This window comes from Anomaloglossus baeobatrachus, chromosome 7, assembly GCF_048569485.1.
Source record: "Anomaloglossus baeobatrachus isolate aAnoBae1 chromosome 7, aAnoBae1.hap1, whole genome shotgun sequence".
In the NCBI taxonomy this organism is placed as follows: Eukaryota; Metazoa; Chordata; class Amphibia; order Anura; family Aromobatidae; genus Anomaloglossus; species Anomaloglossus baeobatrachus.
Window position 1 is genome coordinate 291,239,335 of NC_134359.1, and position 16,554 is coordinate 291,255,888.

The following is a 16,554-nucleotide window of genomic DNA, read 5'->3' on the forward strand; positions in this document are numbered from 1 at the left end:
GATAGATAGATAGATAAATAGATAGATAGATAGTTAGATAGATAGATAGAGGGATAGATAGATAGATAGATAGATAGATAGATAGATAGATAGATAGATAGATAGATAGATAGAGGGATAGATAGATAGAGGGATAGATAGATAGATAGATATAGATAGATAGATAGATAGATAGATAGATAGATAGATAGATAGATAAATAGATAGATAGAGGGATAGATAGAGGGATAGATAGATAAATAGAGGGATAGATAGAGGGATAGATAGATAGATATAGATAGATAGATAGATAGATAGATATAGATAGATAGATAGATAGATAGATAAATAGATAGATAGAGGGATAGATAGAGGGATAGATAGATAAATAGAGGGATAGATAGAGGGATAGATAGATAGAGGGATAGATAGATAGATAGAGGGATAGATAGATAGATAGATAGATAGATAGATAGATAGATAGATAGATAGATAGATAGATAGATAGAGGGATAGATAGATAAAGAGAGAGGGGGCTAGATAGATATTGACATGGATATGAAGGGGGATATATACATACCTTATTATGATTGTAGCATTGTAATAATAAGCAATAAAATTAGTAAACAATGACACACGGCAGAGAATAATGTCAGATAAAATCCATAAATCAGTGGAACATTTCTACCCGACATACTGTACAGTCTAAAGAAGAGACCACGAGAACCTCATCCATCTATCCAACCATAAATACATACATCTATCTATCCATCCATCTATCCATCCATACATACATAAATACATCTATCCATCCATTCATCCATCCATTCATCCATCCATCCATCCATCCATTCATTCAACCTTCCATCCATCCATCTATCCATCCATTTATACATCTATCTATCAACCTATCCATCCATCCAGCTATATGTCTATCCATCCATCTATCCATCCATCCATACATACATACATCTATCCATACATACATACATCTATCCATCCATCCATCCATCCATCCATCCATCCATCTATCCATCCATTCATTCAACTTTCCATCCATCCATCCATCTATACATCCATTCATTCAACCTTCCATCCATCCATCCATCTATACATCCATTCATTCAACCTTACATTCATCCATCCATCCATCCATTTATATATCTATCCATCAACCTATCCATCCAGCTATACGTCTATCCATCCATCTATACATCCATCCTTCCATTTATCCATACATCTATCCATCCATTCATCCATCCAGCCATCCATTCATCCATCCATCCATACAACCATCTATACATGCATCCAGTCATCCCTCCACCCATCCATGAGGGGATCAGTGCACTGTGCATGGAGGGTAGACTGTGTATTACAGCCGGTTGCAGGAGCAGAGAGGGGCAGAGAAGCGGTTTTGTGCGGAGTCCATGGAGAATGCTCGGAGTCCGTCACACAGGTATATAGTCTCCAGCTCCTGGATACACAGTGTATGCTGCTAGCTATATATACTGGTTACTCCTGGAGGAGGAGCTGTATACACAACTGGTAGTGGAGGAATTATCGTCTAAGGTGCGGAGAAATGTTACACAACAGGTGACAATATCAGGTCATACTGGAAAAACCAGATTCCTCGGTGACTTTGCTTTCTGAAGTTATGAGGAAGTTTGTCTCGTATAAAGTCACGGTGATTACCGCCATAACCATAAACTGAGCCATCGTTGCCCCATGAACACAATTTTATTGCTCTGATTGCGCTGAATCATTTCATAATATACCCGGTGAGTTGGGTTCTCTCAGCCATAGGTTAGCCTGAGATGCCTGGAATGAAGGCAATGATACAGCAGAGATGGACTTGCCGGACGGCACATGGATCACCGAAACCAGTACAGCAGAGTATGGAGGACAGCAAATGGGCAAGCTGAGCTGGAAGCACTGGATGCAGCTGAGCCAGATGTGCGGATTGTACAGGCAAACTGGTGTCTCGCAGAAGAACTGTGGTTGTGCACAGGAATAGCAGAGATTTGTAGAAAAACTGGAATCTTGCTAACAGAGATAAGTAAATTATCAAGCACCTTGATAGCAGAGACGAATGTGTGAGCAACACTTAGATTAGTTAATAAGAGATGTAGGTCTTGAATCTTGATTCAGCAGAGTGGTAGATGTTGGAGAACATCTACAGAGGTTGGACTAAGCTTGGTAGTATCTGCTGGTAGATGGATACAAGTCAGGAGAACTTGAGGAGGTAATTAGACCCCTGGCTGGAGCTGAGCCCAATACTACCCCGATACTCAAAGAGGCACATATGCAAGAGTGAAGAAGATTGCCTACCCTGCAGAAGATTCAAGTGGTCCAATGACTGCCCCCAGAGAGCCCGTGTCAGATAATTTACTGAAAGAAAACCCAGAGCAATATTGCCTTATTCAAGCTGCAGCCACCACCTGTCAAGACCCCAAGCCCAGACTACAAGGTCAAGCCACAGACATTGCCTGTCAAGATCCCAAATCCAGACTAAGAGGTCAAGCCACAGACATTGCCTATCAAGACCTCAAGCCCAGACTACGAGGTCAAGCCGCAGCTGCCGCCTGTCAAAACCCCAAGCCCAGACTATGAGGTTAAGCCACAAAACATCGCCTATCATGACCCCAAGCCCAGACTATGAGGTGAAACCGCAGCCACCGCATGTCAAGACCCCAAGCCCAGACCACGAGGTCAAACCGCAGCCACTGCCTTTCAAGACTTTAAACTCAGACTACAAGGTCAAATCACAGCCACTACCTGTCAAGACCTCAAGCCCAGACTATGAGGTCAAGCCATAGAAATTGCCTGTCAAGACCCCAAGTCCAGACTATGAGGTCAAGCAGCAGAAATCGCCTATCAAGACCAAAAGCTCAGACTATGAGGTCAAGATGCAAACATCGCCTGTCAAGAACCCAAGCCCAGACTATGAGGTCAAGCTGCAGACATCACCTGTCAAGACCCCAATCCCAGACTACAAGGTCAAACCGCAGCCTCCCCTGTCAAGACCCCAAGTCCAGACTACGAGGTCAAGCTGCAGACATCGCCTATCAAGACCCCAAGCTCAGACTACGAGGTCAAGATGCAGATATCACCTGTCAAGAACCCAAGCCCAAACTACGAGGTCAACTTGCAGTCATTGCCTGTCAAGACCCCAAGCCCAGACCACGAGGTCAAGCAGCAGTCATCGCCGTCAAGACCCCAAGCCCAGACTACGAGGTCAAGCTGCAGTCATTGCCTGTCAAGACCCCAAATGCAGACTATGAGGTCAAGCCACAGAAATTGCCTGTCAAGAGCCCAATTCCAGACTATGAGGTCAAGCAACAGACATTGTCTATCAAGACCAAAAGTCCAGACAACAAGGTCAAGATGCAGACATCGTCTGTCAAGACCCCAATCCCAGACTACGAGGTCAAACCGCAGCCACCGCCTTTCAAAGACCCCAAGCTCAGACTACAAGGTCAAGATGCAGACATCGCTCAAGAACCCAAGCCCAGACTATGAGGTCAAGATGCAGACATCACCTGTCAAGACCCCAATCCCAGACTACGAGGTCAAGCCGCAGACATTGCTTGTCAAGACCCCAATCCCAGACTACGAGGTCAAGCCGCAGACATCGCCTGTCAAGATCACAAGCCCAGACTACGAGTTCAAGCCGCCAACATTGCCTGTCAAGACAGTTGCCCCTGGGTGATCCCAGTGAGCCGGTTTGTGGCTTCCTGCTCGGTCATGCAGTACCTTATGTGTGGATCGTAATTATACGGCACCAGTACACAAGCAGCGCACAGCAGCCAGAGACGGCCTTAAAAGGTTGTGTGTGATGACATCAGAGGTGTTACCCTAATAAGTACAAGGGGGAGCCAGGCAAAGGGGGAGAAGTAACAATATGTTTATACCGCTTAGATCTCCTTTTTACTGTGTATTCAGCAGAAGCCAAATATTTTTTCAATATTTTGCCATCAAGATCATTGGTTTAAGGGGGAGCATAAACTTATCGGCAAGGGTCATGGGATTGAAGGAGGAGAAACTGGAAATGAACCCACTAACATCTCCACGAGATCTGAGAAACAGAACTAGGTCTATAGATAGGTGGTACCGTATTCTGCTCTTTGGGAAAGGATATGCAAATTAGGTCATCTCCAAAAGGATGTGATATTAGCCCAGGCCGGCCCCATCTATAGCGGCTGAGGTCCTCGGGTCCCCTGAACCCCCGGGCCCGGTCGCGACCCCTGCAACCTTGATCGTTCAGCCCCTGCTTCCTCATCAACGCTGGCTCGGCAGGAGGCGATGCCGCTGACTTCTCTTTGGGTTGGGATTGACAGTAATCTGCATTGTAAGGTTTGTCCCATGTTGCTATGTACTTTTGTCACTCGCTATGCACAGGGTTTAGCCACAGGGCAATGCTAAATGTACCAACCGGCACTCATGACTTGAGGAGCAGCAAAAAACTTGGGCGCACCTGAAAAATAAATCTGGCCGGTTCACATTCCAGCACGTCGTACGTCTATGCTGTGAATTTACCCTAAAAACAACAATAAGCTTTGAAATGTGCAATTCCATGAAGTAAGTATGAAGCCATTCAGAAGCCACCTAGATATTGCTGGGGTCATCAGTTACTTATAGGGGTTATGCCTGGAAGGACGAACATTCAATAGATTAATACCATAGACCAGTGAGATCTGGGATCTGATCATCATAGAATGGAGGGATCTGTTATCTGATGATCATAGAATGGAGGGATCTGTTATCTGATGACCATAGAGTTGAGGGATCTGTTATCTGATGATGATGATAAAGCAGAGGGATCTGTTATCTGATGACAATAGAGCAGAGGGATCTGCTATCTGATGATCATAGAGTGGAGGGATCTGTTATCTGATGATCATAGAGTGGAGGGATCTGTTTAGAAACTCCATAATGTCATCCATACAATCCTCATTAGATTGAATACCAAACAATATTTTCTTTATAGAAATCTATAGAAAATTTATTTAAATGCAATTTAGTAAAAAGTTTTCCAGGGACACAAAAAAGTGCAACACATAGTACAGAGATATGCTTAAAAACATGTGCAAAGCTAGTCAGGGAGGTGTGTCAGTACAGAACAAGCTGAAATATGTGCATGGTATAGCTCACAAAGACAGCATAGCTAGAATGCATTAGTGTTTCAGTTCCACATAATACAATCAAAAGTGCACTGGAGTACATGAAATGACAAATGAGTAAAACGTCATGTCATAAATGTGCACTGCGGATTCAGAAACACATACAGAATATAGAAATCACCATGCATGGCTACAGTGCATTGATATATCAGTTCCACATAATGTAATTAACAACACACTGGAATACACTGAATAGCAAGGTAAGATGTCATATTATATACATACATGGAGACCCATGCAAGATGTGAAAAGCACCATGCATGCTGTCCTATGAGCATGGAACAAAACTCAAATGGTTATGATAACAGGACTATCCTGTGAGCATGTGCCATTGCTCAAATATATGCGATGCAATAAGAAACATCCTTTCAGCAAGGAAGATGGCGATGTTCCACCATAAGTAAAGGTACTGTGACCCACCAGGAACACTCCTGTGTTCAAGCCTGACACACCACCCTGCACCTCAACGCGTTTCGCTTATCGCTTCATCGGGAGGTGCAGAGGTGACATCCAGGGCTGCTTATATCTGGAATGAACAGTACTTACCATCCTATTGTGGCGCGCCCCGGAGATCCGATGCCCATCCTCCACTGTGTCCGGCGTTCAGGAAGCGGGAGTGCGCATGCGCACAACCCGACAACCATTAGATCACCAGACATAGAGAGGAGGAGTGATCAGAGCCCCGTGCGCGCACAGGATGGAGTCCACAACCGCCATATTACATGAGGGCAAACAACAGGGCAAGTGAAAACCGAGCATAAGAAATAGTTGCAAAGGTAGATATATGACAAGTTGAACAATATTCATGAAGTAATATCCATAAAGTCTTTTGAATTGCAATTATTCCAGATCTTGAAAATGCAAACGGTCCAGATAGATCTTCCTGTTCTAGTAGCTCCAATATATGCAGATACAAGCAGCCATCTCTAAAAAGTATGGAATGGTGATAAAAGGGAAATGGGAAAAAATAAAAAGGAGATAAAAAAAGAGAAAAGAATGTCAGAATATAAAACGGCAATTGGTACGCAAACACAACCAATACCTCCACTACACATTTACAGACCGTGAGCCATTAAATCAGAAAGGGCTTGTAGCTGATCATATCATTCAGCCCCCGCGGTTTTACTGTATCAAGAGTGATGATCCATTTGGCCTCTTTCTTAAATATGGCATTCCTGAGGTCACCCCCTCTCGCACCAAGATAAACTTTATCAATACCTCTGAATCTGAGTAACCGCCAGTTACAATCATGACGTTCCCTAAAATGTTTAGGGATATTCTTTAGAAGCAAAATTTCATCCGGTTTTGTGGCTTTAGCCGCGTTCCTAATATCACGGATGTGTTCCAAGATGCGTGTCCGGAACTCTCGGGTAGTCAGGCCCACATAAATGAGGCCACAGGGGCATATTGCCCAATAGATAATCCCGGTGGATCGACAATTTATGGAGTGTACAATTCTATAGGTATTCTCCCTAGAAGAATCCCAAAATTCACCTGTACGATCCATCTGTGGGCAAGCCCCACAGTCCCCACAGGAGCGTGACCCCCATCTGGGACCCCTATTTATCCCGAAAGTATTCCTGACTGCCGGAGTATAGAGGCTTTTTACAAGTTGATCTTTTAATGTTTTAGATCTTTTTGGCGTCACTGCAGGTCCAGAGGTAAGTATAAGGGACAAGTCATAGTCAGTGAGAAGCACTGACCAATATTTTTTGACAATGGAGAACATCTCCCTCCATTGTCCATGATAGGGAGTGATGAAATGAACGATGTCATCATTCTTCTTAGGGTGAGTTTTTAATAAGGTATCGCGTGGAGTATCCCTTGCTCTGGCATATCCCTCCTGTATAGATTTTTCTCGATAATGCCTTGCCCTAAATCTTCTTTTTAAATCCTCAGATTGTTGCTCAAATGAAACATTATTGGAGCATACCCGTCGGGCGCGCAAGAATTGCCCTGTAGGAATAGAATCAATCACCTTTTTCGGATGTGATGATCTGGCACTCAAAAGTGAATTTACAGCCGTGGTTTTACGAAAAATATCCGTGCACAGTGTTCCGTCCGTCCCCTTCAATATTCGTACATCCAAATATTCGATTTGTTCACTGCTGAAGACATAAGTTAGTCTAATGTTATTCATATTATCATTGAGACGCTGCATAAAGATATCCAACTGATTGATCTCCCCCTGCCAAATCAAAAAAATATTTTTTATTTTTTCCCATTTCCCTTTTATCACCATTCCATACTTTTTAGAGATGGCTGCTTGTATCTGCATATATTGGAGCTACTAGAACAGGAAGATCTATCTGGACCGTTTGCATTTTCAAGATCTGGAATAATTGCAATTCAAAAGACTTTATGGATATTACTTCATGAATATTGTTCAACTTGTCATATATCTACCTTTGCAACTATTTCTTATGCTCGGTTTTCACTTGCCCTGTTGTTTGCCCTCATGTAATATGGCGGTTGTGGACTCCATCCTGTGCGTGCACGGGGCTCTGATCACTCCTCCTCTCTATGTCTGGTGATCTAATGGTTGTCGGGTTGTGCGCATGCGCACTCCCGCTTCCTGAACGCCGGACACAGTGGAGGATGGGCATCGGATCTCCGGGGCGCGCCACAATAGGATGGTAAGTACTGTTCATTCCAGATATAAGCAGCCCTGGATGTCACCTCTGCACCTCCCGATGAAGCGATAAGCGAAACGCGTTGAGGTGCAGGGTGGTGTGTCAGGCTTGAACACAGGAGTGTTCCTGGTGGGTCACAGTACCTTTACTTATGGTGGAACATCGCCATCTTCCTTGCTGAAAGGATGTTTCTTATTGCATCGCATATATTTGAGCAATGGCACATGCTCACAGGATAGTCCTGTTATCATAACCATTTGAGTTTTGTTCCATGCTCATAGGACAGCATGCATGGTGCTTTTCACATCTTGCATGGGTCTCCATGTATGTATATAATATGACATCTTACCTTGCTATTCAGTGTATTCCAGTGTGTTGTTAATTACATTATGTGGAACCAGGGCCGGATTATAGGCGGGGCAGGCGGGGCTTCAGCCCAGGGGCCCCCACCACAAGAGCTTCTGAGGGGGCCCCCACCACCATCAGTGTGGGCGCCATTTTATTAAGGTTCAGGACTACACTGTACCCTTAAAGAATTTCAATCCGGCCGTCACTGTGCTGCAGACACGCCCACTGCATGCTGTGTGGGCTGAGTCTGCAAGGATGACGTCACCGCGCGCCGTCTGCTGCTGCTTTTCGTGCTGTAGAGGAGCTTGTGGGAGGACTGGAGCAGAGGCCTCGGTGGATGATGGTGAGTGTGACGTCATCCATCATGGTGCCGGGCCATTAGGCTGCAGTGAGGAGGGAGCAGGACGGGATTTCATAGTGTCAGCGGCAGCTCTGCCGGCAGGACCAGTGTGAGTTATTGCAGGAGTGTGACCTGCTGCAGATCAGGTCGGGCTGTCAGTGCCGGGTCATCGGCCTCATCCCTCCCCTGCAATAGCTCACACTGATCTCCAGCAGAGACATCACTACACAGATCCTGCACTGATCACATCTGAGCCTGCAGCACACATTATACTATATGGCCCATATTACATATAGAATATGTGAGGTGCTGTAGGCCCAGGTGTGATCAGTGCAGAGCATTGTATATCTGTGTATATACCACATCCAGTGTACAGAGCAGTGTGATATACTGTGTACATGGTATATCACATCCAGTGTACAGAGCAGTGTGATATACTGTGTACATGGTATATCACATCCAGTGTACAGAGTAGTGTGATATACTGTGTACATGGTATATCACATCCAGTGTACAGAGCAGTGTGATATACTGTGTACATGGTATATCACATCCAGTGTACAGAGTAGTGTGATATACTGTGTACATGGTATATCACATCCAGTGTACAGAGTAGTGTGATATACTGTGTACATTATATACCACATCCAGTGTACAGAGCAGTGTGATATACTGTGTACATGGTATACCACATCCAGTGTACAGAGCAGTGTGATATACTGTGTACATGGTATACCACATCCAGTGTACAGAGCAGTGTGATATACTGTGTACACACATCAGATGGCATATAATGTGTATATTGTATAACATCTGGTGTCTGTATCACAGTAAACCCGGTCAAATGCCGGGGCCCTGAGCTGCCGGGGGGCCCAATCGCGGTGGCAGGAGTGGCGTACCGCTAGTCAGGGGGCCCGGTGCCAGCGCTGTCACCAGCCTTCCCCCCCCCCCCCCGCCGAGGATCGCACTTTCAATTGTATCGGCATCGCAGTTGCCGATACAATTAAGAGCAATGATGAGATTGGGCGGCTCTCTCTCATGATTCTCCTCACTGTCTCTGTTGGCGCTCTGACAGCTCTGCAGCGGAGCATGGTGACGTCATCACTGCGCGTCTGCTGATAGGTCGAACGACAGCAATGGACGCGCCGAGGAGACCGGAGCAGCGGGGGAACGAGGAGAAGTGAGTATGTACAATCACTGTGGCCAGACGACCATGGGGGTACATTAACATATAGTGACTGTATAGTGAAGGAGATAGGCAGTATAGAGAAGGGGCAGCATGGTGGCCAGTGTGAGGCCACAGTATGGAGGGCACAGTATGCTGAGGAGAGGGAATGTGAGACGGAGGTACAGTATAGTGACTGGATAGTGAAGGACATAGGCAGTATAGATAAGGGGCAGCAAGGTGGCCAGTGTGAGGGCACAGTATGCTGAGGAGGGGGAATGTGAGACTGAGGTGCAGTATAGATAAGGGGCAGCAAGGTGGCCAGTGTGAGGGTACAGTATGCTGAGGAGGGGGAATGTGAGACTGAGGTGCAGTATAGTGACTGGATAGTGAAGGAGATAAGCAGTATAGATAAGGGGCAGCAAGGTGGCCAGTGTGAGGGCACAGTATGGAGGAGGGCACAGTATGGAGGAGGGCACAGTATGCTGAGAAGGGGGAATGTGAGACTGAGGTGCAGTATTTATATCTAAATGCTACAGTGCGTGCTCTACTGTTACGGCTAAAATTGTTAACGTTATTGGGCCCCCACCAGATTTTCTGCCCAGGGGCCCCCACCAACCTTAATCTGGCCCTGTGTGGAACTGATATATCAATGCACTGTAGCCATGCATGGTGATTTCTATATTCTGTATGTGTTTCTGAATCCGCAGTGCACATTTATGACATGACGTTTTACTCATTTGTCATTTCATGTACTCCAGTGCACTTTTGATTGTATTATGTGGAACTGAAACACTAATGCATTCTAGCTATGCTGTCTCTGTGAGCTATACCATGCACATATTTCAGCTTGTTCTGTACTGACACACCTCCCTGACTAGCTTTGCACATGTTTTTAAGCATATCTCTGTACTATGTGTTGCACTTTTTTGTGTCCCTGGAAAACTTTTTACTAAATTGCATTTAAATAAATTTTCTATAGATTTCTATAAAGAAAATATTGTTTGGTATTCAATCTAATGAGGATTGTATGGATGACATTATGGAGTTTCTATGTAGGTTGTTTTGTTGTTAATGGTGAACCTCCATGCTATATGCTACATGGTTACTATGGACCCAGTTATTCATTTTTTCTTTGTGGAGGGATCTGTTATCTGATGATCATAGAGTGGAGGGATCTGCTATCTGATGATCATAGAGTGGAGGGATCCATTATCCGATAACCACAGAGTGGAGGGATCTGTTATCAGATGACCATAGAGTGGAGGGATCTATTATCTGATAACCATAGAGCAGAGGGATCTGTTATCTGATGATCATAGATTGGAGGGATCTATTATCTGATGACCATAGGGTGGAGGGATCTGTTATCTGGTAATCATAGATCGGTTGGATCTGTTATCTGATGGTATCAGGAATCGGTAATCTTATTACCATAAACCGGAGGGATCTGTTATCTGATGATCATAGATTGGAGGGATCTATTATCTGATGACCATAGAGTGGAGGGATCTGTTATTTGATGCCAATAAAGCGGAGGGATCTGCTATCTGATAATCATAGAGTGGAGGGATCTGTTATCTGATAATCATAAAGTGGAGGGATCTGCTATCTGATGACCATAGAGTGGAGGGATCTGTTAGCTGATGATAATATACGGGAGGGATCGGCTCTGCTCAGTGATCTGTCAGGGCTGGAAACACAAAGTAAAACTTTTATACTAATCGTCACTGACCTCAAACAATGATTTGAGGAGCAGCCAAAGGCTGGAGCGCTGTACAAAACCACATTCCACACAAGATAGTAAAGTTTGGTCATAAAATTTAATAGGAGAATAAAATGCAAACTTTCCAGTACAACTGCCAATAACCGTGACTGTAAACCCGCAATACACATACAGTACATGGTAACCTGTGCACCGACCTCCCCCGGCCCCACCTCACGCTATAACACGACTCCCTGCAGAGAAGAACAACCTCCTAGAGGCTTCTCTTACCTAAAACTGTTCATACTTCCACACCTCAGCCACTGTATTGTCAGAAAACATTATTTTTTAAACAATTTGTATAATCAATGTAAAAAATGCCTAATAAAACAATATATGTCCTGAAATCTGAGACTGACACTTGTTCTGTAGAGATTGCGTCTCCGCTGTAATTTCATTATCTTCACCAATAGGATTACAATGACTGATAACACCTCTATATACAGTAGATAACGCAGGATCCACCATTCACAATAGGTGATGTTAAAGCTCACCACCTCCTCCTCCTGTACAATGACTGATAAGACCTCTATATACAGTAGATAATGCAGGATCCACCATTCACAATAGGTGATATCACAGCTCACCTCCTCCTCCTGTACAATGACTGATAACACCTCTATATACAGTAGATAACGCAGGATCCACCATTCACAATAGGTGAGGTCACAGCTCCCCTCCTCCTCCTGTACAGTGAATGATAAACCTCTATACACAGGAGATAACACAGGATTCACCATTCACAATTGGTAAGGTCACAGCTCACCTCCTCCTCCTACTCCTGTACAATAACTGATAACACCTCTATATACAGCATGTGATGGAGGGAGATGTTGTGTTGGTGGAATGTGAGGGGTTGTGTATAATTTTGTGTAGGTTCGTATTTTAGACATGGTGCTCTGTCCATTCTGTGTACATTGTCCTGTTTGCAGGTTAATCACCCCCTTCTGGGCTTTTGTCCCTAAGTCTAGGGGAGGGGGGCCTGGGATCCAACCAAACTCTCTGCTTACCTGGGAGATTAGTCAGTCTGTCTGAGAACTTCAAGAGAGAAGCAGGAAGATTAATCCTCTGGGGGAGAAGCTGAGGCTCCCCAAAGAGACCTGGACATTTATCACTTACTGGACTATATCCGTGTTTCTGGACTATTTTATCCTCCGTGTGGTGGATTATTTTATGGACCGTCTGATTTTGCTCGGAATAAATGTTCTTTGGATTGTTCAATCATCTCTCGCTCTGTTGTGTGATATGGGAGAAGGACCCCGTGACACAGCAGATAACACAAGAGGATCCCCCATTCACAATAGGTTATTTCACAGCTCACCTCCTACTCCTGTACAGTGACTGATGTGAAGGGCTGGCTGCGAACTAAAGATTATTGGATCTTTTTCCAGCACGGAGCGCTGGTTATGTCGATCTCATTTTTGTGTTTTTTATTAGAGATGTGCTTGCTTGTCGATTTCTGGTCCCTTGTCTGTACACAATTGGAAGGGGGAAGAGGTTGTAACAGTGTTTCATATTAGTTGCCTGTAGTAGGATTCATTGTCCTGCATCTGGTGGTGGTTGTGCGTCTGTTGTTTCCCTCTGCAGGGGGCTTCCAGATACACAATCCTGCAGATTGGCCAGAGACTAACCTCCTTCATACTTGGAGTCACATTAAACAAATGTTTAAGGGGGTGGGTTGTAATCACCTTTCTTCATCCAAGGTGCTGATCCCAATAGAGGTAGAAAAGTGAGGAAACACATATTTTTGGATAGAATTGGTGCTATGACCTGGGTGGGCGAGAATCTGTTGCTGTGGCCAGGCCATGCTGCCTATGGATGGACTATAGAGATTGGAGCTGGATACATGAGCTACAGTCATGAGATGTGTCATCTGGATTTGAGGAACTATCATATGGATCTGTGCTCTGCCCTTGCTGCCCAGTCGTCCATTATTGACACCCCAGGGCTAACTTACACATAATCCTCTATGTTGCTTGCTGTTCTAGAGTCCCCACTCACACTGACATATACCTTTTGGATCTTTGGTTCTGTACCACTGACGCTGAGCTCTATTCTCCGGTCTCTATTGTTTGGAGCACCAGTGCTTGCCATCTGTATACAGATCCAAAGCCACGTATCTATTTCAGTGACTTGCTTGCTATCACTGTCTCCTTTCTTCACACACTTTGCGGCCTCGCATGTCAGCCTCTGTGTGCTCTACATTATCCAGCTAACAACTCACTCCCTACTTCTTAATAAAATCTCTGTTTGCTCTCGTAACCCTTCTCTGCTGCAGGGTCTTGTTAACTGTCAACTCTTACCAGCTTGACCTAACTTGAATTCAAGACATACTTCAGAAAATATGTAAAAAGCCTATCCAACCAACCATTTATTACCCAGACTTCTTTGACACGTTTGATCTCATCTGTTTCAAACAAAATAATGCTCCCAATTCTTACCACTTCTTTTCTTATATATACATTTTCATTTTGCATAAGTAGCCCAAAGATGCTCAAAGGTTTTATTTTTTTTACAAGTTTCATAAGATTGTGGTACTGCCATGGATATGATCATCATCCCCTTCTTTTTATTTTAGCAAGCCATATGGCACAAGATTGTGGTACTGCCATGGGTACGATCATCATTCCCTTTTTTTTATTTTAGCAAGTAATATGGCACAAGATTGTGGTACTGCCATGGGTACGATCATCAGCCCCTTCTTTTTATTTTAGCAAGCCATATGACACAAGATTGTGGTACTGCCATGGGTACGATCATCATCCCCTTTTTTTTATTTTAGCAAGTCATATGGCACAAGATTGTGGTACTGCCATGGATATAATCATAATCCCCTTTTTTTTTATTTTAGCATGTCATATGGCACAAGATTGTGGTACTGCCATGGGTACGATCATCATCCCCTTTTTTTTATTTTAGCAACTCATATGGCACAAGATTGTGGTACTGCCATGGGTACGATCATCATTCCCTTTTTTTTATTTTAGCAAGTCATATGGCACAAGATTGTGGTACTGCCATGGGTACGATCATCATTCCCTTTTTTTTATTTTAGCAATTCATATGGCACAAGATTGTGGTACTGCCATGGGTACGATCATCATCCCCTTCATTTTATTTTAGCAAGCCAGATGGCACAAGATTGTGGTACTGCCATGGGTACGATCATCATCCCCTTTTTTTTTTTAATTTTAGCAAGTCATATGGCACAATAATTTTCATCAAGATAGAGGATACAACACAACACTAATTTACTGCTTATAATCAGAAGAACGTACAAGAAATACCATCATGGCTATATTTTTCAAACTCCTCCCTTACAGGACTGTATATAGTAATATGGTTCCTTACAGCTTTTCAGACAAACCAGATGCAGGAAGACGGGCACACATGGTCATTTACCTTGTATCATAGATGGACCGTGCACTGGAGGCCAATCAGCTGACAGTGGTTGACGGTTTGGATGTGTTTCTTGCACCGATATAGGCAGATTCAGTGAAAAACAAATAGGTCCTAGAAGCATATAACAGAGCTATAACTGACATATGAAAAATGTTCCTGCACATCACATCTGCATCCTAGATAGCACCTGAATAAACATGGCCACTGCCCCAGTACAGGGATGATGTGTATCAACAGCATTTCAATGAAGAAGAGAGCTCCAGGATTCTATATACAATTGGTCCAACAGGATATCCATAAGGTAATAGTTTCATGGGATAACATAATATAAGGGTCAATTGTTGGGGTTGTCTTGCCAGCTTGGACGTGAATTCCGGAATATGCACTGCTTGAGTTCAAACTCCGTAACAAATACATCCATTTTGCAGACAAGATAACATGTGATTGTTCTGAATTTTGGTATGGTGAATCCAAAAATCCCATCCATTTCCTCTATTCACGTCTGTTTTTTCCGCAAAATGCTGTTTACTAAGAATTCTTAGATTCAGTAATTACAAGACCACAATGCCAGCATCGGCAGCAGAGCGCCGTATTGCTATAAAGCGAACAGATGTAAAATTTGACTAATAAAACAACTGTACAAAAGAAATTGTTTGCAACGTACAATGTGTGAGATAGATAGCTGCATCAAATTTCTAAATTTCAGGCAAATTTTCTTCGGTATTTAAAAAAAAAAAAAAAACAATCAAAACAATTGTACAATAAATAGAAAAATAAAAAATTCAGTACAGTTTTGTCCCACAAGTAAACTTCACACATATTTCTTATTTCTATTCTTCAGTAAAAATTATTGCGCTGTTTTACTGATGCTTTCTAGTGCATTAAGAACAAAGGAAAAAAAAGAAATGTAATTGTAATTCACCATATCACTGATGAATCACACCGAGTCCGGAACTGCTTCCACAACCTCTCATATATCTCTCTCCCTCTATAGATTGAATCTCTGTACTTTTATCTGATTATCTTTCGTGATGCATCTATACAACTCATTACTGTTTAGTATTTGATAATATTTTGGATCTTTTTTTATTCTATCTCCATTGCGGAGTTGTGATCTGCGACGTCCTCTTAATATTCTAAATTACCCTAAAATAGCTGCTGCATTCCCTGCCTCGGCTTTTATGCAGGCTACGATCGTAAAATTTGAATCCACCACAACCTGTGATTTTCATAGATTTTGATAGTTGCACTCATGGGCGTCTTAAAACTAAGTTGGCCACTTCCCGTCTCACAGTATTTTAACGTTTTGTAATTGATCTGGTATATTTGTGGCTTTATGTTTGAACAGTGCCCATAAACCCACATGTATCAATATTTATATCAGTGCATTTATGTGGCGACAGGGTGACCATAACAATGCGGACATGGCTTCATCTCCACCGCCATTAATGTTTTGGCTTTTGCTATGACACAAATACAACATACACGATAGCAAACGAGGGTAACCTTTAAAAAAGAACAGCGGTACTTACTCATTGTGCAGGCCGATATATGGTTTTACGCAAAATTAATTTCTGGTAATGGCGGTTCCTGGCCAGGCTGCCACATCCGGGTATGAAGAAGAAAATATCCGGCTACGTATGCAAATCCCGCCTCAAAGTACTACGTATCAACCGGAAATAGCAAAAAAACCAACTCACAGGCCGTAGTACTGCAGGGCTTATTATTCTCCATGAGGTTAC

General features: G+C 43.5%; 1 long non-coding RNA gene across 1 annotated transcript; it reads right to left on the reverse strand.

Moving 5' to 3' along the window:
- Window positions 1-5,157: 5,157 nt before the first annotated feature.
- On the reverse strand, window positions 5,158-14,890 carry LOC142246423 (uncharacterized). The gene is made up of 3 exons (XR_012724896.1): window positions 14,813-14,890; window positions 7,138-7,267; window positions 5,158-6,085 (listed from the first exon to the last, which is right to left on the reverse strand). It is a non-coding gene; the product is annotated as an uncharacterized LOC142246423 (long non-coding RNA).
- Between the last annotated feature and the right edge of the window lie 1,664 nt (window positions 14,891-16,554).